Raw genomic sequence first — 22,116 nt, forward strand, 5'->3', positions numbered from 1 at the left:
CATGATAGCTTGTTAATTGTGTGATTATATATGATTGATGAAAGGGCTTCTCTTGTCGATATCACCCAGACAGTTTGTTGTGATGCTGCTCTGTCTGTTGGTTCTTCGGATTATCAAAACTATTTTTTCAGATAAGCTTGTCCTTGTTTTAGTGGGATATATATCTAGCAGGAGGGCTATTTCGGAAAGCTTATCCAGGTTGCTACTCGAGTGTACTGGGCTGGGTTGTTTACCCATCAGTAAATATCGTAACCCCTAAAAAAAGGTAAAATATTGTAACCCAATGTGTTTCTAGAGTTGGAATACAACGACTCGCAAAAAAAAAAAGAGTTGGTATACAACACGCAACTCTGAGCCCTTTTTGATTTCTGGGCCCATTGCGGCCCGCTCTTCCAGGCTTAAATATCGCGCATATGGCTCCACGATCTGAAGTGTTTTTATATTGAGAAACAGTAAAACAGGGCTGGCCCTATCAATGGGTTGTGCCAGGCGCAATGAGTTGCCTAGTTTGGAACTGTCATGGGGCTGGCAGACCTGTGACAGTTCGAGAGCTTCGAGATCTTTCGAAGCTACATGCCCCCTCCATTGTATGCATTCTTGAAACTCAGTTGGAGGGCTCACGTGTTGAGAATCTAGTAGGAACTTTAGGCTACAATAAAAGTTTTGCTGTAAGCAGCTCCGGAAGGAGTGGTGGACTAGGCATTTTCTGGAATGAGGAAATAAAGCTCGAAGTGTTGGGTTATTCTGAGTACCACATAGATGTTTCTGTTGAGCAGATGGTAGAAACTAAAACCAGAATTACTTTTGTGTATGGGGAGGCCCAAACAAGTGAGAGATACAAAACTTGGGATATGTTGCGTGGGATTGCAGGATCGAGCACTGAAGCATGGGTAGTGATTGGAGACTTCAATGAAGTTCTTCATGCCCATGAGCATGATGGAATTGGCCAACGAAGCCAAGCACAGATGGACTCATTCCGAGACGCTATCGACACATGTGGCTTGTCGGACATAGGGTACAAGGGACAGAATTGGACTTTCGAGAAGAAGGTGGTGGGCGGCACATACACTAGGGTGCGCTTGGATCGAGGTGTTGCAAACCCAGAGTGGGTATTGGCTTTCCCAGAGGCGTCGTTGGAACACCTAGCAGCTGCTACGTCCGATCACGTACCCCTGTTGCTTCAGCTCCAAGCAATGCATGCATGCAGGCGGGGGCCACGGCCATTTAAATACGAGCTCTGCTGGGAACGCGATCCGATGCTGGAGACAGTAGTGCATGCGGGATGGAATCAGGCGGCTGGAGATTCGGTGGGCCAGGTGAAAGCGAAACTCCAGGCGCTGTCGGGTGACCTGGCGACATGGGATCGGCTGCACTTTGGCAGCGTACGCAGAGAAATTGCTGATTTGAAAAAAGAGCTACAGTCCATGCGCGGACTCTGAGGTAGAACCGGCCCATCGCGACAGGAGATTAAAATATGTGATCGCCTGGTCGAGCTTTTTCACCGCGAGGAAATCCTGTGGAGGCAAAGAGCCAGGATCGACTGGCTTATGCATGGCGACAAAAATACCTACTTTTTCCACCTGAGAGCGAGCAGGAGACGCCGGAGAAACCAAATCAAGTCATTGCAGTGTGATGATGGAAGGATAACTGAGAATGATATGGAGATGGAAACTATGACAACCAACTTTTATAAGGATCTGTATACTTCGGAGGGGTGGGAGACATGACTCAGGTGCTTGATACAGTACCATGCAAGGTCACGGAGGAAATGAATGTGGCGTTGAATGCACCATATAGTGCTGAAGAAGTTAAAACTGCCCCGTTTCAGATGTTTCCCACCAAGGCACCGGGACCAGATGGTTTCCTTGCTCATTTCTTTCAGCGGCACTGGGAGACATGTGAAGACGAAGTTACCAAGGTTGTGATCAAAATTGTGGAAGGTACTGAATCCGCGGCATGTATCAATGAGACAGTGTTGGTGTTGATACCCAAGGTAAAAAATCCAACTCTTTTGAGCCAGTTTCGTCCGATCAGTTTATGTAACGTCCTTTACAAAATTGCATCCAAGGTCATCTCTAATCGTTTGAAGGTGATACTACCTGAGATTATTTCTGAGGAACAGTCTGCATTTGTTCCGGGCAGACTCATCACTGACGACATCATCACAGCTTATGAGTGTCTCCATTTTATGAAGAGGAACAAAGCAAAGAAGCATCAGTCTTTCGCTCTGAAGTTAGATATGATAAAGGCCTACGATAGGGTGGAGTGGCCATACCTGAGAGCAATAATGATTAAACTAGGTTTCACAGAGAGATGGGTGGACATTGTGATGGGGCTGGTCACCACAGTAAATTTTTCTGTTATGTTCAATGGGAAGAGATTGGAGGAGTTTGAACCGTCAAGGGGAATCAGACAAGGGGACCCAATATCCCCGTACTTGTTCTTGCTAGCAGCAGAGGGCCTGTCGTGGCTGTTGAAATCAAAAAGTGAGTCATCCAATTTGAGTGGTTTACAAGTGGCTCCTACGGCGCCACAAGTTAGCCACTTGCTATTCGCTGATGACAGCCTGCTGTTTTGTAAGGCAAATAGTGCGGGAGCTAATGAGGTGAACCTAGTACCGGACACATATTGCCAAGCTTCGGGCCAGCGAGTGAACTTTGCAAAATCATCTATCTTTTTTAGCAAGGGAGTGCCAGAAGCTACCAGAGATGTCATAAAAGGCATACTTAACGTCCCAAATGAAACATTAAATGAGAAGTACCTTGGGATGCCATCAGACATTGGGAGTTCGAAGAATGGGGCTTTTAAGTACCTGAAAGATCGGTTATGGAGCAAAGTGCAGGGCTGGGTGGAAAACACCATGTCTTCGGCAGGCAAGGAGGTCTTAATAAAATCTGTGGCTCAGGCAATACCGGTGTTATCCATGTCCTGTTTTAAACTACCAAGGGGACTATATGAGCACCTCAACAGGCTCATCATAAAGTTTTGGTGGGGGAGTAAAGCAGGCAAGAGGAAACCTCATTGGGTGTCGTGGAAAAGTATGACGCAACCGAAGGGAATGGGAGGCCTAGGGTTTAAGGACTTTTAACTCTTTAATATGGCAATGCTGGCGCGACAGGCATGGAGACTGCTCCAAGAACCAGATTCTCTTAGTGCCCGCCTGTTGAAGAGTATATATTTCCCTGGAACCACCATCCTTGAGGCGACCTTGGGCAACCATCCAAGTCAGATCTGGCGTGCCATCGTTGAAGGCAGGGACACACTCAAGCAAGGGCTAGTACGCCGAATAGGTAATGGCCAATCTACTCGCATCTCGGAGGATCCATGGTTGCCAAGAGACGAGATGCTACGACCATATGGGAGCATTCACCCTAATCCACCGACCTTGGTTGCGGAGCTAATTGACCACACAAGCGCTACGTGGAATAGTCAGCTAATCAATCAAGTGTTTATGCCTATGGATGCAAGCACCATCTTGGGGATCCCAGTGTGCACTCGCAACATCCAAGATTTTCGGAGCTGGAACTTCAAAACTAGTGGAAACTTCACTGTCAAATCAGCCTACCGTATGTTAGTGGCAACAAGACAACGTCGGGAGGCCTGGCTTGAAGGTGCGGCGGGTACCTCAAATACCGCGGTCGAGGAGGGAGCATGGAAAACTCTGTGGAGGACTGCGGTCCCGGCAAAGGTGAGGATGTTCCTCTGGCGCTTATCGAAGCATTCACTGCCTATCGAAGACGTCCGGGCTCACCGCCACATGGCTGATGATGCTCATTGTGGATTATGTGGTTCCCCTGATTCCTGGAGACACTCTCTGGTCAATTGCACTAGTTCGAGATGTGTGTGGGCACTAGTTAATGAGGAGCTAGCCCAGAGCCTGGTGTCGAACACGGAACCCAGCGCCAAGCAGTGGCTCTTCACCTTCATGCAGTCACTTGATCATGATCAGTTCGTGTTGTTGGCCGTCACACTTTGGGCAATATGGACTGCACGCCGAAAGGCTATACATGAAGGGGTTTTCCAATCGCCACAAGCAACTAATTTGTTCGTCAGGCGATTCATTGACGAACTCAATATGATCACCACGAGAAGCCCGACGACGACAAGTGCAGCTCCAGCTACGAGGCAGCCACGGGCGATCCGGCCCAAGGCACCCCCTGTTGGTTTCGCTAAGATCCATGTAGATGCTGGAGTGAGAGCAAGAAAGGGGGGATCGGCAGCGGCAGTATGCAGGGATGGGCAAGGAAATTATCTTGGCAGTTCAGCATTGGTGGTAGCTGGCCTAGAGGACCCAGCAATTCTGGAAGCAATCGCTTGCCGTGAGGCATTGGCGCTGGCAGAAGACCTTAACATACACAACCTTGTCATTGCATCCGACTCCAAACAAACGGTGGCTGATATTTCATGTGGAGGCAAAGGAAGGAGTGGTTCTATCATACAAGAGATAAAGAGTAGAGCTTTTATGTTTCAATGTAATTTTTCTTTTGAAGGTCGTGCGGCTAATGTCGACGCACACAAACTTGCCAAATACTCGCTTAGTCTCGGTCCGGGGCGCCATCTCTGGTTAGGCCAACCCCATGATCCGAGTTGTATCCCACCCATTGTGGTCTTTGATGAATAAAATTTGGCTTTCCCCTAAAAAAAAAGTAAAACGGGGCTAGCTATGCCCCTCCACAGCGATTTGACCTTATCAGCCATTGGATTTGGCATACGAACGTACCGGGTCGCTCAGCTATCCCACATTGCACGCATGAGCCTTTTTATCTCGCTAGCCCCGAGCGTCATGACTGGCCCATGTCTATGGGCTGCTGCTCCGATGGTGGACTTGGACGTCCTCACATTAATCGGGCCCTCAATTTCTTTTCTATGTACGAATTGTGTGTTAATCTTTCTGGGCTTCTTGTATGTGGTTGTCTCATGCCCGATATGACGAGGTGGCAGGTTACTGGCGACGGCAGCGGCAGGCCATCTCGAGTAGGTGGAGGTGCGGCACCATCAATGACTTGAGGGTACGAAGAAAGTGGAAGAGTAGCGCTTGATCCAATCGTTGCGCTACCACACCCCCCGCCCATCCGTCTAACGCAGCTGCTTAGGAGGAGATGAGGGGTTGAAGAAGACATGTGATCCGATCAAGGTGTCCACCGCTGCACCCTCTGGCTGCAACTGGCAACATCTACGATCTCCCAGCGTCTGCGCCTTCCGTCATGGTAAGATTTCGCTATGAGTTATTGCTAGGATTCTTGCATGGTACAATTATTTTGTTCTGCTCCAGTTAACTATCAGATCTTAGTCTGTGTTGCGAACGTTTCGATGCCAACTCCCTCTGGATGCAACCACCCAGCTCCAAATTAACGTTCTACCAAATTGTTTTGGGTACGTGCTAGAAAAACAAGCAAACGACATGAGCAATTGTATCATGTAGCTTGGCAGTAACATCATGATTACAGATAACAGATATATATGTTGTTTGCCATCAGAAAAATGCAGTCCACCATGTTTACAAACATATATATGTGTATACACTGCTTCCTTGGAGACTCGGTTTCTATTGTTTTTTCTTTACGGGCTATTTCTATTGTTGCTCCCTCAGTCGTTTGGTTGCGAGCTCTCTCGAGCATTGGTATGGCTGCCAGCAAGCACTCGTGCCGCTTCAGGCCTCGATTCATTTGTTTGTGTGCTGCCTGTTGTGACAGGTCTAGGTTAAGTAGGCATTCATATTTTTTTTACCACTCGGTGAGGACGGTTATTTTTTATTTTAATTATGTAAATATTTTTTCATTTGGCAATTCACACTATCTTAGTGTTGTCTTCATAAACAATGACACGCTTCCATGCATGTTTAAGAAAAACAATCTTTCTGCTCTGGATTTCTCCATTGTTAATTCAATTGTTTTTGCGCAAAAAAAATCAGTTGTTACCATTAATTTGAACAACGGGGGGTTGTGCACTTAAATCTTTAATGGCAGTAGGCGAAACATGGTGAGGGAGTGTTGTCATTAATTTTAATTTGCTTCGATGAGAACACACATCAAAACCTCTGTATCTTATGAATTGTCCTTTGTACTGACGGGTGATGCCATTATTTGCTATGGCCTTTCATCTACTGCACACTATTTCAGATGGAACAAATATTTATAATACCGAGATTTTTTTAAAAAAATATGTCATCTCAATTTTAAGATGAACGGGCGCGGCAACGCGCGCTATCATGTTCTAGTACCGATCTCAAGACAACACGTCTCTCTCGTCCTGTCAAAAAACCCTACGGATGTCTCTGTCGCCGATGCGTTTACCAGACGACATGATCTCCGAAATACTCTCATGGACGCCGGTGAAGTCCGTCTGCAGATTCCGGTGCTTGTCCAGGGGGTGGCGTGCCCTCGTCTCCAGCCAGGCATTCCTCGCCGCGCACAAGTCCCAAGTCGACCCGCACCTCCTCCTTGCCACCAGCTCCTCGGGCAAGGAAGCCAGCAACATGGGCCGCGACCTGCGGCTGTTTGACGAGGAAGGCAATGTCATGAGAGTGATCAGGAATGTTGGTGCCCTTTGGACGGTCTGCCATGGCGTTGACGGTCCAGTATGCGTCACCTGCGATTTTCGTGGTCGTCGCGACGTTTTTGGTGTCAATGTGATCAATCCCGCTACCGGGAGTGTGCTAATAATGGCGACCGTTGAGTTGGAGAACCAAGAGTTCTTCCTCTTCAGCATCGGTTGTGCCGCCCCGTCTGGCGTGTACAAGGTTGTCCGCTTCGACGGCGGGTCTTGGAAGGTTCTCACTTTGGGAGGTGACGCCCAGTGGAGTGAATTGCGGTCTCCCGCAACCACACTGTCAAATTACTTCTATCGGAGCTTCGTGGTCACGGTCAATGGTGTCGTGCACTTTCTTTACACGTCACGGAGATTGCCGTTGTATGAGGACCTTATACTTCGCCTTGATCTTGAGAGGGAAGAATGGAAGGCATCCTTTGAAGGCCCAACAAAACAAGGTGATCAGTTTCAAAAGCGGCTAACGACGGAATGTATAGTCAGGCTCAATGACACCATCTGCTTGGTTCAGTTGGAGGAACATTTTGTTACCAACAATAGATGCACGAACCTATGGCTTCTGACTGACTTCGACAAAGGCACCTGGGTCAAAGCATACACGGTCTCCATGACTCCGACCACCGTTTTATATCGGCCTTTGAGGGTGATGCGCGATGGTGGAAAGTTGTTATTCTATGGCTACCATAGGCCCACGAAAACCCGGATGCTACAGGTTTACGATCCCCTTACTGCTACAAGCACACACTTCATGAAGTTTCCGAGAGAATTTCATAGTGATGTTTGTCTTTGCGACTTGCACTTAGAGTGCTTTGTCTGACATAAGATCTGGCCAATGACTGCACCAGCTGAATCCACTCTCTTTCTACAAGTCATTTGTGATGGACTATAGATGATGATGTTTGCCATTTGAACAGGGCTTTTGTCTTAAAAGTTCCGTTCGTTAAAGACACAGAGAGTGGAGCTATGGAGATGACCCCTTTGGAGGAATATATCACTTTGTTTTATCTGATATATCTTGTTGCTCATGCTTTGTTTTAGTTTTATCTATGCACTGTAATGCTTTTGACAATAAATATTGTTAATCGTGTGATCATGTTACAAGCTGTCAGCCTGTTACACACTTGGCTACTGCATGTTGTTCGGTAGCCGTGATGTCACCAAGGCAGTTTGATGTCCTGCTGCTCGTGCCTGGCGGTTGGTTCTTGGGTTCCTTGAACTATTATGAATGTAGCCCTGCTGCCCTGCTTAACTAATTGTGTTAGTAGCACGAGTACAGTTCCATCACAGTGTATTAGACCGGTTTGCTTACCGTCGGTATGAAGAGATTGTTTCGGTCACCATCTTTGATTCCGTTTCTCCGTGGTAAATCACCCAATGGGTTCCAGACTTCTTTTTTAGGAACACGGATTCCGGACATGGTATAATACACGGCTTGGATTTTGAATCCTTTTCGTGGTCCGACTCCTGTGTCCGTGGTGTCCGGCTCTCTAACGGTAAATACCGAGCAGATGGCTTGCAAGTTTCTACCATCGCGTCTCGTAAAAAAAAGTTTCTACCATCGCGTCGCCGCGCGACGATGCTGCCGTCGTTGCCTGCGGCTGTTGGACACGGAAGGCAAAGTCGTGAGAGTGATCCGGAGCATGGCTAGCCTTTGGAGGACCCGCCTTGACGGCCCCGTCTTCGTCACAGGGGACAATCCCGTTGCCTTTGGTGTTCTTGTCGTCAACATGATCAATCCGGCGAACGGGAATGTGTTGCTGACGACGGAACTGGACGCGAGAGCGCTGACCTTCAACGTTGGCCATGCCACGCCGTCCGCCGTGACCTTCAACATTGGTCGTGCCACGCCGTCCGGCGCATACAAGATGGTGTGTAACTTTCCTGACCAGACTTGGAAGGGCTCGATGTCATGAATGAATTGAATTCAAGCCACACACTTGAGCTTGATTTCATGCATGAATTTAATTCAAGCCGCACACTTGGGCTCGATAACATTGCAATGACTAGGCCATATAACCAAATGAGAGAAGCCGAGATGATGGATGAGGAGGATGAGGTCGAGGAGATCCATGGGAGTCAAGTGAAGAGAAAGCTGAGGATGGGTAACTACAAGATCGATGAAGACAAAGCTTTGTGTGAATCTTGGCTCAACATCTCTCTCGATGCCACGGTCGGCGCCAATCAAATAAAGGAGAGATTTTTGATTGGCATTGAGGAGTACTAAAACAACAACGCGTCCATCTCCCACACAATCAGTTCTCTTAATCGTCCTTGGAGTAACATCCAAGTGCTATGCAACCGGTGGGATGGCTATGTTGGGAAACGTAGTAGAAAACAAAAAAATCGCCCTACAATTGAATCAGGAACACTATCAAGATGGATAAGAGGTTTAGATCTGATAATTACCAACTATGAGTTGCAACGGAAGAAGAGTTGGCGCCGATCAAACTTGTAGTCCCTCGAACCGTCCCACGAAGGATCCCTCGAACAAGCACCGAAGTATGATGCCTCTACAGTTTCACGTACCAAAGTAGTGGTCCAGTAGAGCTTTGCCATCCAGAGCTTACAACCTTTGAGAAACCTAGAGGGAGAAGTAGCCTAGCGGCGTCAATGTCTAGGTCAACTAGACGCGAGAGATAAAACGGGCGCCTCTCCAAGTTGCCCCTACCCCTGTATATATATGTTGAGCACTGGGGGCGTAACTTGGGAAGGGAGCCTCTCCAAAGTCGGTTTGAATCACGAAGAAGAGTCCTTCTCGGATTCAAGCCTGTAATGCCAAAGGCGGTGGAGTTTCCTGAAACGCCATGGGCCTTGGCATTTCTAGAAACGCCGTGAGCCTTGGCGTTTCCGGCTTGCCCCCCCAAGTTAGCCCTGAGTGCATTATCCCAATCCCTATGGGCCTTGCTACTTGCACCAGCCAATTTAGCCGTGCACCACAGACCTCTGAAAGGTTCTGAAACCTCCAAGTACCTCCCGAAACATTTCTAAGAACATCCGGAACATTTCCTAATTTATCTGAAACTCTTTTTGGTGTCTTTTCTCTGACTCTCCTTTAACTCTTAATTCTCTAATAAACCATGTGTGACCCCGTAGGTTCAATAAAACATATACATGAATGAAACTCCCTTTTCATTCAATGATCAGTAGCGGAACCATGGACATTCATATTAATCCCTATAAATACATGAATGATATTCGAGTGAACCTTTGGTTATCATGTGATGTTCCCTTTGCTTCACGATACTTTACAAAACCCGAGGTGAGATATATTGGTATCCTCTTGAGTTATACACATGCTCACTATACCGGTCTCCTTATTACCGGTTTTGTTCTTCTTTCTCATTGACGTGTTCCGGCATCCCCGTGATATGTCCTATCCATCAACCTCCAACGCCTCTTCCACCCCAACCGGCCATGACCCGAGAGGAGCTGTCATGCAAACTGCATAAACAGGGTACCTCCCACGCCCCAGCCATGGCCTGCGCAACCTAAGGGTGTGTTTGGTTGCTGGAACGACGTGGAACGTCACGGGTCCGACCCATTCCCGAGCATCGTTCTCGTGTTCAGTAGGGAGATGGAACGGTCACCGCCTCGTTCCTAGGAACCGAATATTCGGCCCAGATGCGGAACCAGGTGATACCTCCAAAACGAGCGGACGACGCGGAACCGGCTCTCTTCTCGCACCCCCACCAGCCCTATCGCCTGTCCTCACTGCGCCGCCTCCTCCTCGTCTCTCTCTCTCTCCCTCGATCTGCGCCGCCCCGCCCCGCCTTCCCCTGATTCTTCCCCTTGCCGCGGCTGACTCCTCCCCTCTCGATCTGTAGCACACGAGGGAAGCAGGCCGTCCTTTCTCTCGATCTGGAGCTGCGTGGCGGTAGTTTTGCAGAAGGGTTGCAGCAGGGCGGCGGTGTAGGCGTGATTCCGGCGAGCTAACAACGGCGGTAGAGGCTCCTCTCCTCAAGGTGCGACATCTCTTCCTTACCCCTTGTATGTGCTCTGTGCTGTTCAAAGTAGTGCAGCCGCTGTTACACTTTGCAGTCATGGAGATTGCCCAGCCGAGAGAGATGCAGAGATGGACTCATGGTTGTCTTTTGATTCATTTTGTTTCTCTATACTGTTCAAACGAAGGGGATCTTTTCCTAATTTCTACTGAAATACATGCTGTCCAGTTTATCTTTGCAATATACGTTGATGTGTTAAATCCCTACTTCCCTACTACAAGTCATTGGTAGCCATATTCTTGATAGTGTTTACTCCTCTCTACGTCTTCAGATTTTGTTGCTGCAACCTCTACAATCTACCTCATACATTGGTCAAGCGTGCTGCTGCTGCTGCTCCAAGGCAGGATGCCACACTCAAGCCAAATGCACAAATTATCCCAAAGAAGGCAGCATACATTTGTTCAGATCAAATTGTGTTCTGTGTAATATCATATATGTATCATGCTTGTCAATATATAGTGTTATGTTGTTTTTTAAAGTACAATAGAAATGCTGCCGAAATTTTGAATTTTTGTTATTCCGTTTTTCATCCATGCTTCCAAACCAAACACAGGAATGTGATCATTCCATTCTACTTTTTTGCTCATACCAAACACAGAAATGGAACTGACCCGTTCCTTTGGAATGGAACCATTCCATTCCATGACAGTTGGTTCTTCAACCAAACACACCCTAAATGGACCACATGGAGCGCCAGCTAAGGCACACCAACACCGCAACCCTGTCAGGCTCCGGATACGTCCGATCATGGACCGATCGAGCTCCATGCTGCCACCACTGTGTGCCCATCCATGCTCAAGGCCCTACAGGGCCCATATCAGGCCCACATGCCCTCGCTTCACATCAATTCCGCCGCGTCGCAACACCCATGCACCACAGCAGTTAGTCTGTAGTTGCCATCACAACACCACGAGGAGCCACAATCATTAGAACACCCAGCGGAAGGGAGCGATAAGCGATGCCCCGCCCCATTTTCCTAGGAGGGCTTTATTGGTGCGCTCCTCCAATGGCCTCCGATGGCGGCGAGACGAGCTGGTTCTTAAAGGAGAGCATCGCCACCTCTGACAGTATTCCCCTGTGCCGCCTGAGAGAGGCGATGCAAGGGTCAGGTTTCGTTTAAGTTCAGCTTGCCGTTGTTTAACGCTTATTGCCATTTAGCACGGCAAATTCTATTTATTGTATCAAATAGTCACCGAAATGTCTACATCAACTCAAATTGGGTCAGCCCGGGCGTTCCCGCCATAGTCTACAGCGCTTGGTTTTTCTTTTCGGTTGCTTTATTCATTTGTAATTTGGTGTTTTCCATCATTTGAACAAATACACAGTCAACATTTTAAGTACAAGATTAACTTTTTCTTGCGGTTGAAGATTAACTTTTTTTTGAAGTACATGATAATTTTTAGAAAAGTCTGATCATGCATTTTGTTAAATGTTCACACACATTAAGAAATGCTTGACAACCATTGGCTGACGCTCCTCAAGCCCAACCCAACGCCGACGATTCTACACGAGCTCTGTGATCTCTGGGAGGCTGCTACGAGCATCACCATCAATGACAACGTCGAAGACCGGATTGCCTGGAAGTGGACAACGTCCGGCGAATACACGGCGGCTTCTGCATACAAGATGCAATTTAAGGGCAGCATTCAAACCAACGATAAGGCCATAATCTGGAAGGCAAAAGCATCTCCCAGGGCTAAATGCTTCGCCTGGCTCCTGTTGCAAGGGAGGATTATGACGGCGGATAACTTGGCCAAGCGAAGGATCGAACACGACCCGATCTGCTCGCTATGTCATGCCGCGCCGGAAACAGCCCACCACATGATTGCGGCCTGCCCCTTCGCTGTGGACGTGTGGGAGAGGACCGCATCCTCGCTAGGCATGCCATTCACTGCGCTGCCTATGCCCACAGACTGCTCGCTGCGGCTGCGATTAAGACGACAAAATGCCGGGCTACCGCGGGCGAGACGGGCCATTTGGAAGGCCTCATGCATGCTTGTGTCATGGGGCATCTGGAAGGAGCGGAACGCGAGAGTTTTCAATCACGTCTCCTCCTCCGCCGAGCAGGTACATGGCCGCATCATCGATGAGGCAAGGACCTGGCAACACGCTGGGCTTGCACCGATGTCAGCTTTCTTTGAGCCACCTTAAGTTCGCTAGATCACTTTTGTTCAGGGCGGACTAATGCCAGCCACGCCAGTTTTGTTTTTCTTGGGCCTCCGGTTTACCATGTACCTTATCTTCTTCTTCATCAATGAAAATCAGCGCTCTGCTGTCTTTCCGTCAAAAAAATTAAGAAATGCTTTTGTTCCCAAATTTCTTTCTTCTAGTTCTTTTAAAAGAAAATCGAGAAGAAAACCTGGCAAAAAAAATCGACAAACCGAAGCGCACGCTCTGCCTGGAAGAAATGGCGCGAGACCAAATTGGCAGGCTACCACCGCAATCCGAGTGTACTGGGCCGGTTTGTTTGCCCATCGGGGAAGAGTCCCCTCGATTGTTTTGTTTTTTGGCTTTCAGACTTGTTATACAACGCGGTGCTGCGGCGACTTTGAATCCTTTCCGATGTCTATGGTCATCGTGGCCGGGTCTCCAAGCTTAAATATCGAGCAGATGGCTACACGATTCCCTCGAAAAATAGAGCAGATGGCTACACGAGACATCGACCAATCCCCGAGCAATACTTTTCTTTCTCTCTCGCCCTCTCAACAACCTACGGCCGTTTCTGTCATGGCGTCGCCAGCGATGCTGCCGTCGTTACCAGACGACTTGATCTCCGAAATACTCTCATGGGTGCCGGTGAAGCCCGCGTGCAGGTTCTGCTGCGTGTCCAGGGGGTGGCACGCCCTCATCTCCGGGCCGGCGTTCCTCGCCACGCATAGGTCCCGCACCGACCCGCAGCTTCTCCTCCTCGCCGCCAGCTACCACAAAAGGAAGACGGCAGGATAAGTGGCGACCTACAGTTGGTGGACGTGAATGGTGAAGTCGTGCGAGTGAACAAGAGCGTAGGCGCCTTTTGGACCATCTGCTACGGTCGTGACGACGCCCTAGTCTGTGTCACCTTCGATTTCCTCGAGGCCTCGGACTTTTTTGTGGCCAAAGTGATCAATCCGGCGACCGGAAGTGTGCTCATGACAGCCACGGAGTTGGATGATGGAGCATCCTCTGACGTCTATGTCGGGGCCTTCAAGGTCGGTTGTGCGGCCCCGTCTGGCGCATACAAGATGGTACGCCTCATGGGCAACAATCCTCACCAGCCTTGGAAGGTTCTCACCTTGGGAGATGGTGCCAAGTGGAGGCAGGTGGGGTTTCCCGCAGCCACGCAGTCTACCATATATGACCGGGGATCTGTGGTCACAATCACCGGTGTCATGCACTTTCTTTACGCATCGGTAACATCGTGCGAGGACTATATATTCCGCCTTGATCTCGAGAGTGAGAAATGGATGGCGACGCTCAAAGGCCCAACAAGTGATGAGATACAAATGGATGTATTCATAAAATATCTTGTTTGGTTCAATAATGACTGCTTCGTTCAGTCAGAGAAACACTTGACCAACAATGTGTGCACGAACGTATGGCTCCTGACTGAGCACGCTAAAGGCACCTGGGTAAAGGCATACACGGTCTCCACAAATTCAATCACTTGTTTGATAATACCTTTGAGGATGATGCGTGATAGTCCAAAGATGCTTTTGTATGGCTTCTCTAGCCGCATGGCACCTTCGGTGCTACAAGTGTACGATCCGCTCACCGGTACTTGCACAGACCTCGTGAAGTTTGAACACAACATTTATAATGACATTCTTTTTTGCGACTTGGAGTGCTTCGTCTCACGTAAGAGCTGACAATTTTTTGAGAGACCTCATAGGGATGTTTTCACATTATGTGAACCGAGCTTGTGTGCATTGTCTTAAAACTTATGTTTGTTGTGGGGCTTGGAAGAAGGTGAAGAGTGAACATGCCAAGAGTAGAGCCAGAGATGGCTGCTTCAAAGGAATTCGATGTAACTAACTTTGTTCCGAGGTTTCTGCTGCTCGTGCCTTTTCTCTTTTTTTTCCAGTTTGTTCAGTCCATTTTATCATCTTTTGTTTACTGAAATACAGTCAGTTTTTATCACCAATTATTGTAACACCTGGTTTCTCTTGTCTGATATCACCAAGACAGTCTATTTTCATTCTGCTATGTCTTTATTGGTTCTTGGGTTTTTGAAACTACATACTCTCTTCAATCCATATTACTTGTCTTTGATTTGGCTAGAAGGGATCTAGACAATTGTCTTCAACAGGTTTGGATGGCGGTCATGTAATAGGATAGACAATTAGTTTACCTATCTCTCTTTAGCCAGCCGGTTGCGGTGTCCTTTATTTGGCTAGTTTGTGTTTCTAGCCCATTTTAGCTCTGTGTGAGCTTCTTTTTCACTTTTTCCAGTTGGAGACTTTAGGACCTTGTTGGAACCTTTTTATCTGGTTAATAAAATGGCTGTATGCATCGCTCTGATGCAGAGGCCGGGGAGATCCCCTTTTCGAAAAAAATCCATATATAAAATCCATATATAGCCTAACACACGGTGTCTTAGATTTGTTTAGACTTTAGATACGGATGCATCTAACACATGCCAAATCAAAGACAAGTAATATGGATCGGAGGGAGTATAAGAATTCCATGCAGCTGTGATGCCCAACAGTTTTCCCTTGGGTACGTGTGCTATTTAAGGCCCTGTTTGGTTCCAAATAAGTCACAAACTTATAAGTCGAAAAGTGAAAAAAATGACTTATTTTGCCAAACAGACCCAACTTATAAGTCACCCCAACTTATAAGTCATAAGTTGCTCCACCCCAACTTAAAACTTATAAGTCACCCTCTTTTGCTTGGGTCCCACTACCTTTACATAAAAAAATAAAATGAAAATGTGTGATCAGATGACTTATAAATCAGATGACAACCAAACAGACGTGACTTATAAATCACTGATTTTAAGTCACCTGACTTATAAGTCAGGTGACTTATTGAAACCAAACAACTCCCTAAGCATGAGGTCAGCTTCCTTATTGTTATCCATCTTGCACTCGACTTGGCATACAAATACAACTGTGGCCCCTGCACGAATCCGAATCTTTTTCGAGGTTTGGGTCCATTTTGGTCCGTTCTCCAAGTCCAAGCCGCTGGTGTACAAATATACGCACGCATCTAATCAATCACAAAGCAATATTTCGAAGTCTGGGTGTTTCTGTCGCCGCATTGCCGACGATGCTGCCGTCGTTACCAGGCGGCGTGATCTCCGAGATACTCTCGTGGGTGCCGGTGAAGTCTCCAGGTGCAGACTCCGGTGTGTGTCCAGGGGTGAGGGCATCTCCAGTCGTGCCCCCAATAGGCCCTCTCCAGGCGATTTTGCCGCGCCGGCGCCAAAAAAATGGTCCAGTCGCGTCCCCAGAATTCCGTTTTTCGCTGGCTCGAGCAAAAACTGGTGCCGGCGGACCCAGGCCGAACCCGGCGCCTTAGGGGCGCTTGGGGAGCCGGCGCAAGCGAAAAAGGCGCGTGGGCCCGCCCTGGCGGCGACCCGAGGGCCTTTTCCCGCCGTTTCTTGACGCTTTTTCCTCGCATCTTTCCCGCTCGCTCGCCTTCCTCCCGCCATTCTCTCCCTTTCTCCCGCCAAACCACCTCCAGCTCGCCTTCCAGTCGCCGCCATGCCGCGCGCGGCGGCAACCACGACTGGCACCGTGGCCCAGCCGAAGCAGAGGAAGCCGAGGGCGCCGCCATCGAAGCCACCGGGCATGTCGAGCGCCGAGTGGAGGGTGGAAGTTCAGCGACGCGACGCAGTCACCACCAACCGGCGGAACAGGGCCATTGCCAAGAAGGCCCGCGACAACGCGGCGCGTGCGGCGGCGTCTTCCTCATCGGTCGACCACGCGGGGATGATGAATTCACCCGCCGTTAGCCACGCCCAGTACGCGCCCTGGGGACAGCAAGGCGTCGACTCTCCATGGGGATCGTCGTCGCCCGGCTACACAGACGACGACGCGCACGGGGGGTTCAACCCAAACGTGACCTTCCCCCATGGCCACCCCGCGATGCGCACGCCCTCGGCCGCCTTCTTCGGCGTGCAGTACCCTCCATATAACTACTCGCCGCCCGCCGCCTACGCGTCCACACCGACACCCCATCTCCGACGTGGTCCGCTGCCCTTCTCGCACCTCGACGACGCCGATGACACAGGAGCCGACATGGACGACATCATCGCGACAGGATCGACCGCGGCTGCCGCGTCTCCCGGGTTCGCCACCCAGGACGAGGTAGTGGATCTCAACGGCGACATGGAGGCCGAGCCCGGCTACGTCTACGGCGAGGACGCGCACGAAGCGCAGGAACCCGAGGAGGAGGAGGAGGACGAGGAGGAGGAGGAGGAGGAGCCGGCTCCTGTTCCGATGAAGGGGCGCCAGAAGAAGAAGAAGTGGGCGGCTAGGTCAGGCGAACCGCGCATCAAGTGGACGTCCAAGGAGGAGGAATGCCTCGCCGAAGCATGGAAAGTCGTCTGCCTTGACCCGACCACCGGCGCGAACCAGAGCTTGGAGACGTACTGGGACCGCATCAAGGCCGAGTTCGACGAGCGGAAGCTCGTCGACCCGTACTTCAAAAGCGTCTACATGCAGCGCGGCTCCAAGGCGATGGCGAACCATTGGGGGCGTGTCCAGTTGGCGTGCAACAAATGGCATGGAATCATCGAGGAGGTCGCGGCTCGCCTGAAGAGCGGCGCCAGCGTTGAGGATCAGGTACGCACGCCGTTCGCCCGCATATCTTCGTCGGCTACGCCCGCCGCCCGCCAACTGTTTGTTCCTCTGCGCAGCTGCTGCGTATGTTCGCCATGTATCAGGGCGACAACCAAGACGCCGACTTCAAGCATCTCCGCGTCTACAAGCGCATTGACAAGTGCGAGAAGTGGGCGGAAGTCCGACGTGCCCTCGACAAGGCCAAGGAGACATACAAGTCGGACGCGACGACTCCGGGCGCGAGTGAGGGGCGGCCGGACGGCCACAAATTGGCAAAGAAGGGGAAAAACGCCGACGCGACAACCGCGCGAGTGCAGGAGTCCATCGAGCATTGCCTCGCCGACGCCCAGGCCCGGGCCGTCCTACGTGAAGAGAAGACCGAGGCGCGGTGGTCGTCGCTGATGAAGAACAGCGCCATCAAGCTCGACCTGCTCCGGACGAACGTCGCCGCGAAGAAGAGGAACACCGACATGGCTTTTCTGATGGGCGGGGCGGACATGCTCCAGAGCGACGACGAGGAGCTCAGGGCGTGGTACACGGCGGAGCGCGGCCTCATCCTGAATCAGATGCAGACGGCAACGCCGATGACGCCGACGATGTAAGCTCCCGCGCCCACGACTACACGGACGCCAAGCCCGAACGACGCCTCTACGTCGCCGCCCAGCAGTGCCGAAGCCGCGCCGACACAGCCCAGCACCGAAGCAGCTCCGACACCGCCGAGCCCGCGCACGCCGACTCCGCCAACGCCTGGAGCCGGCCCCACCGAGTGAATCATGCACGCGAACTTGCGGCGTGCGACGCTCTGTTTTTTGTAACGCCAGACTACGTCCGATCGCCAGATTTGTGACATCTTTTAAGGGCGGGAACGACCAAGTTTTAAATTTCCCGCATCCTGAGGCCGGCGTTTGGGGGCGTGACTGGGAGCTAGGTCGCCTCCAGGGACGGAACTAGCGCCAGCACGCCCCCAGGCCGCTCTATTTAGGCGCTCTGAAAGGCCGAACGGCTGAAGATGCCCTGACTCGCGCTCATCTCCAGGCGGACGTTCGTTGCCACACACAAGTCCCGTGCCGACCCGCACCTCCTCGCCACCAGCGTGGGTTGCGACCTGTGGCTGTGACGGCCAAGTCTGCGTCACCTGGGACAGCCGTGGTCCGGCCTGTAGATGTTGTGCCACATGGGCAACTTCCCTTCGAGGTAAAAACACTCCATGTACTTCAACTTGCATAGAATGTGATGATTTAGTTCTAAATTTGTAAAATGCGACTTCATCATACCCCAACTTGCACTATATGTGACGATTTGGTCCCGGGCCTATCACAACACAACAATGGGCAGCCACGTGGCCGGTCCGGTCGTTGGCCTGCACTTTTGCAAAAAACACCCTGCCATCTTGTCTAATTAACACGCGCTACAAATCGAAACCTTGAGCATCCACCAAACAAGAAAGAAAGTACTCCATGGAGCTCATGGAAGCTGGCCAAATGCGTTTTTTTGCACGCCTCCAGGAAACTTGTAGCGCATCAATGTGCCAATATGCGCCAACCAAAAAAAAATCTCTGAGATGATCTGAGGTTTACACTATTACAGGGGAGAATTTTTTTGGTTAGAACCAGTAGCTAAGAACAGTCTAAGGTGCGGTTCAGAACCAGCAACTGTTAGTTTCCAAGTTTAATTAGAAAGCTTCACTAAATACGTAAAAAAAAGCTTGACTAAATTATAAATACCACTCATGTTGCATTTTTCTACGGGTTGCCGTGGCGATAGTTTCAAGATTAACAAAGAAGGAAAAGTTGTTGGGTGATAATTTTGAGTGATCAGAATGTTCGAACCGTCTTCAATCACACCGTCACCAACTTCCGCCCACTCGCGGACGCCGACCCCGACGCCGCCGCCGAGCTCCGCTTCCTCGCCGCGCGCTCCAAGTCTGAGGTTGTCGACATGCTGCACAAGCACACCTACTTCGACGAGCTAGCCCAGAGCAAGCGTGCCTTCGCCTCGTCAACCGCGCTCTCCACGTCCACCACCTCGCACGCTGGCGGGCATGGCTCGCCCCCTCCCCTGCCACCGCGCGCGAGCACCTCTTCGACAAGATGGTCACGCCCAGCGACGTGGGCAAGTTGAACAGGCTGGTGATACCGAAGCAGCACGTCGAAAAGCACTTCCCACTCCAGCTCCTGGCCGCAGGCGGCGAGAGCAAGGGCCTCCTGAATTCGAGGATGGCGCCGACAAGGTGTGGCGCTTCCGCTACTCGTACTAGAACAGCAACCAGAGCTATGTCTTCACCAAGGGCTGGAGCCGCTTCGTGAAGGGGAAGGGCCTTGGCGCCGGCGACATCGTCGGGTTCTACCGCTCCGCCGCTGGCAGCACTAGCGAAGACACCAAGCTCTTCATGGACTGCAAGTCCGGACCGAACACCAACAACGCCACCCCGTGGACCCCGTCGATCATCACGCGCCCGTGCAAAAGGCCATGAAACTCTTCGGCGTCGACCTTCTGACTGTGTCGGTGTCCTTGGTGGCGCCAGAGCAGGGGATGCCGGGGTGCAAGAGGAACATTTTGAATGTAGCATAGCTCATCAGTCTCCTTTTCAAAAATTGAAGCATATCATATTTGGTACTAGAAGTGTCTAGGTATTTATATGTAGCATAGAGGAACATTTTGAATGTAGCATAGCTCATCAGTTTCATTTTCGCCCCATTGGAGTTGCTCTTAGCATCCATTCTGACCTAGCTTTATTTTTGCGCCGTTTTATACACTAGTATTTATATGCACACCTTGTGATTATTGTGTACCTCAACACACCAGGTGCATGCATGAGCTAAGTTTGGAAAGAGAAAGAGAAGCGGTGCAGTGCAGAGCTAATGTTATGGCAGGCAGGGATGGAGCGCGCCCATGGCCGCATGCATGCATTCACACGCTAGAGACACCTGCTGCTGTAGATGATATGATAAACTTATCAGCAATAGAAGAGCTGCCTTTTACAGGGATATATGCTCGCCATTGCCAATAGAAAAAGATGAAATACTAGTAGATCAGAGGAAAAGAAAAAGAAATGAACTGTCCCCGTAACAAATGCATTCTGTTCATCAGGCCTGATGGATAGCAACACAACACGTATAGTAGCGCCTGCAGAACAATCAGTTGCACGTCTACTTGTTGGTTGTTTATTCATGCCCATGCAAGCCGTGATACTTCACATGTGCAACACATTGCCGTCAATTTCGCAGTAGCTTACTGTATGGTTTTGCCAGCTTGTCGCTACTGTGACTGAGCCGCCGGCCTCCAGCAACAAATAAATAGGGCTCTTCAGGAAGCGAATGGGATTTCAGACAGATTTAATTCAGCTGCCCTGTAGCGCAGGTTAATTAGATAAGACGGCAGGGTGTTTTTTGTAAAAGTGCAGGCGAGGACCGATCTGGCCATGTGGCTGCCAATTGTCGCGGTGTTATAGGCGCGGGACAAATCGTCACATCCACTGCAAGTTGGGGTATGGTGGAGTTGCATTTTGCAAATTTGAAATTAAATCATCACATTCCATGCAAGTTAGGGTATCTGGGATGCTTTTACCTCCTTTCCTTACCAGGGTTGGAAGGTATTCACTCTAGAAGAAGACGCCAAATGGAGGCAGGTGGAGGCCGTGGTGACCCCTCTAGCCCCAAACATGTACTCTAGCTACTATTTGCTCGAACTCCGTGGTCATGGTCAATGGTGTCATGCACTTCCTTTGCACATTACACAGGATGCCAGCGAAGGAGGACTATATATTCTGTTATGATCTCGAGACTGAGGAATGGAAGGAGTCGATTAAGGGTCCAACCATAGTAAGTCACCAGTTACAGATTATGGCGCGTACAAAATATATGGTTCAACTGGAGGAAGACCAATAATCTATGCATGAACGTATGGCTCCTGAAAGATTGTACCAAAAGCATCTGGATCAAGTCGTTGATAATTCCAATGACTTCAACTGTCGACACACTGATACCTTTGAGGAAGATGGGTGATGGTCATAAGTTGCTCATCTGTAGCTTCCATACACGCATGTTAACTCGGACGCTACAAGTCTACGATCCGCTCACCGGTACATGCACCCACCTCACGAAGTTTCAAGGCAGATTTTCTGACGATGTTCTTGTTTGCGACTTGCACTTGGAATGCTTTGCCTCACGTAAGATCTAGATGGTGCCAGCTCCGAACGAACCAACTCTCTCTTTCGGTAAGTGATTTTTGATGGACTAGATAATGATAATTGGCATTATTTGAACCGAGTTTGTGTGAACTTGTCCGAACTCCGAAGGCTTGGAAGAAGGTGAAGATGTACTGCTTTAGAGGATATTTATGTAACTTTATTTTTACCTCGAGGTCTCTGCTACTAGAGGCCTGCTCCGGTGCTCCCCCTAACCTAATTTCGGAGGGGTATTTTTATTCCCGCGAATTTGTTTTTTTCCTGGCTCGCCGCAGCCCAGATCCAAGCCCTGTCTAGCCCTGTATAACCCAGACTGTATACGTACAGTACCCTGGTTCGAAAAAAAAACATCACACGACCCCACGTCCACGTAAGACCTGCCGAATCCAATCATTCACGCGAGCAGCTCCATCAATCTCGCGAGCATTGACGCAGCTCCATAAGTCATGTAGTAGATCTCCACCGGCGGCTATCTCGTCGCCGGCTATCTCGTCGGACAGCGGGCGCGACAACGTCGTGAATCTCAAACGATCGCGCACAGGTACCGCATCCCGCGTCCACCCTCTAGTCTTGCTCGCGGCAACATCGAACGAACTGCCGCCGCGCCAGTGGCACTGGT

At 50.1% G+C, this 22,116-nt stretch overlaps 2 pseudogenes; both read left to right on the forward strand.

The window, feature by feature from the left end:
• The first annotated feature begins 16,231 nt into the window (after nt 1–16,231).
• On the forward strand, nt 16,232–18,081 carry LOC147961503 (uncharacterized; annotated as a pseudogene).
• A 404-nt stretch (nt 18,082–18,485) lies between these two features.
• Nucleotides 18,486–19,882, forward strand: LOC147961504 (AP2/ERF and B3 domain-containing protein Os01g0693400-like; annotated as a pseudogene).
• Nucleotides 19,883–22,116: the final 2,234 nt, after the last annotated feature.

This window comes from Triticum urartu, chromosome 7A (genome assembly GCF_056163025.1).
Source record: "Triticum urartu cultivar PI428250 chromosome 7A, HENAU_Tu73, whole genome shotgun sequence".
Classification (NCBI taxonomy): Eukaryota; Viridiplantae; Streptophyta; class Magnoliopsida; order Poales; family Poaceae; genus Triticum; species Triticum urartu.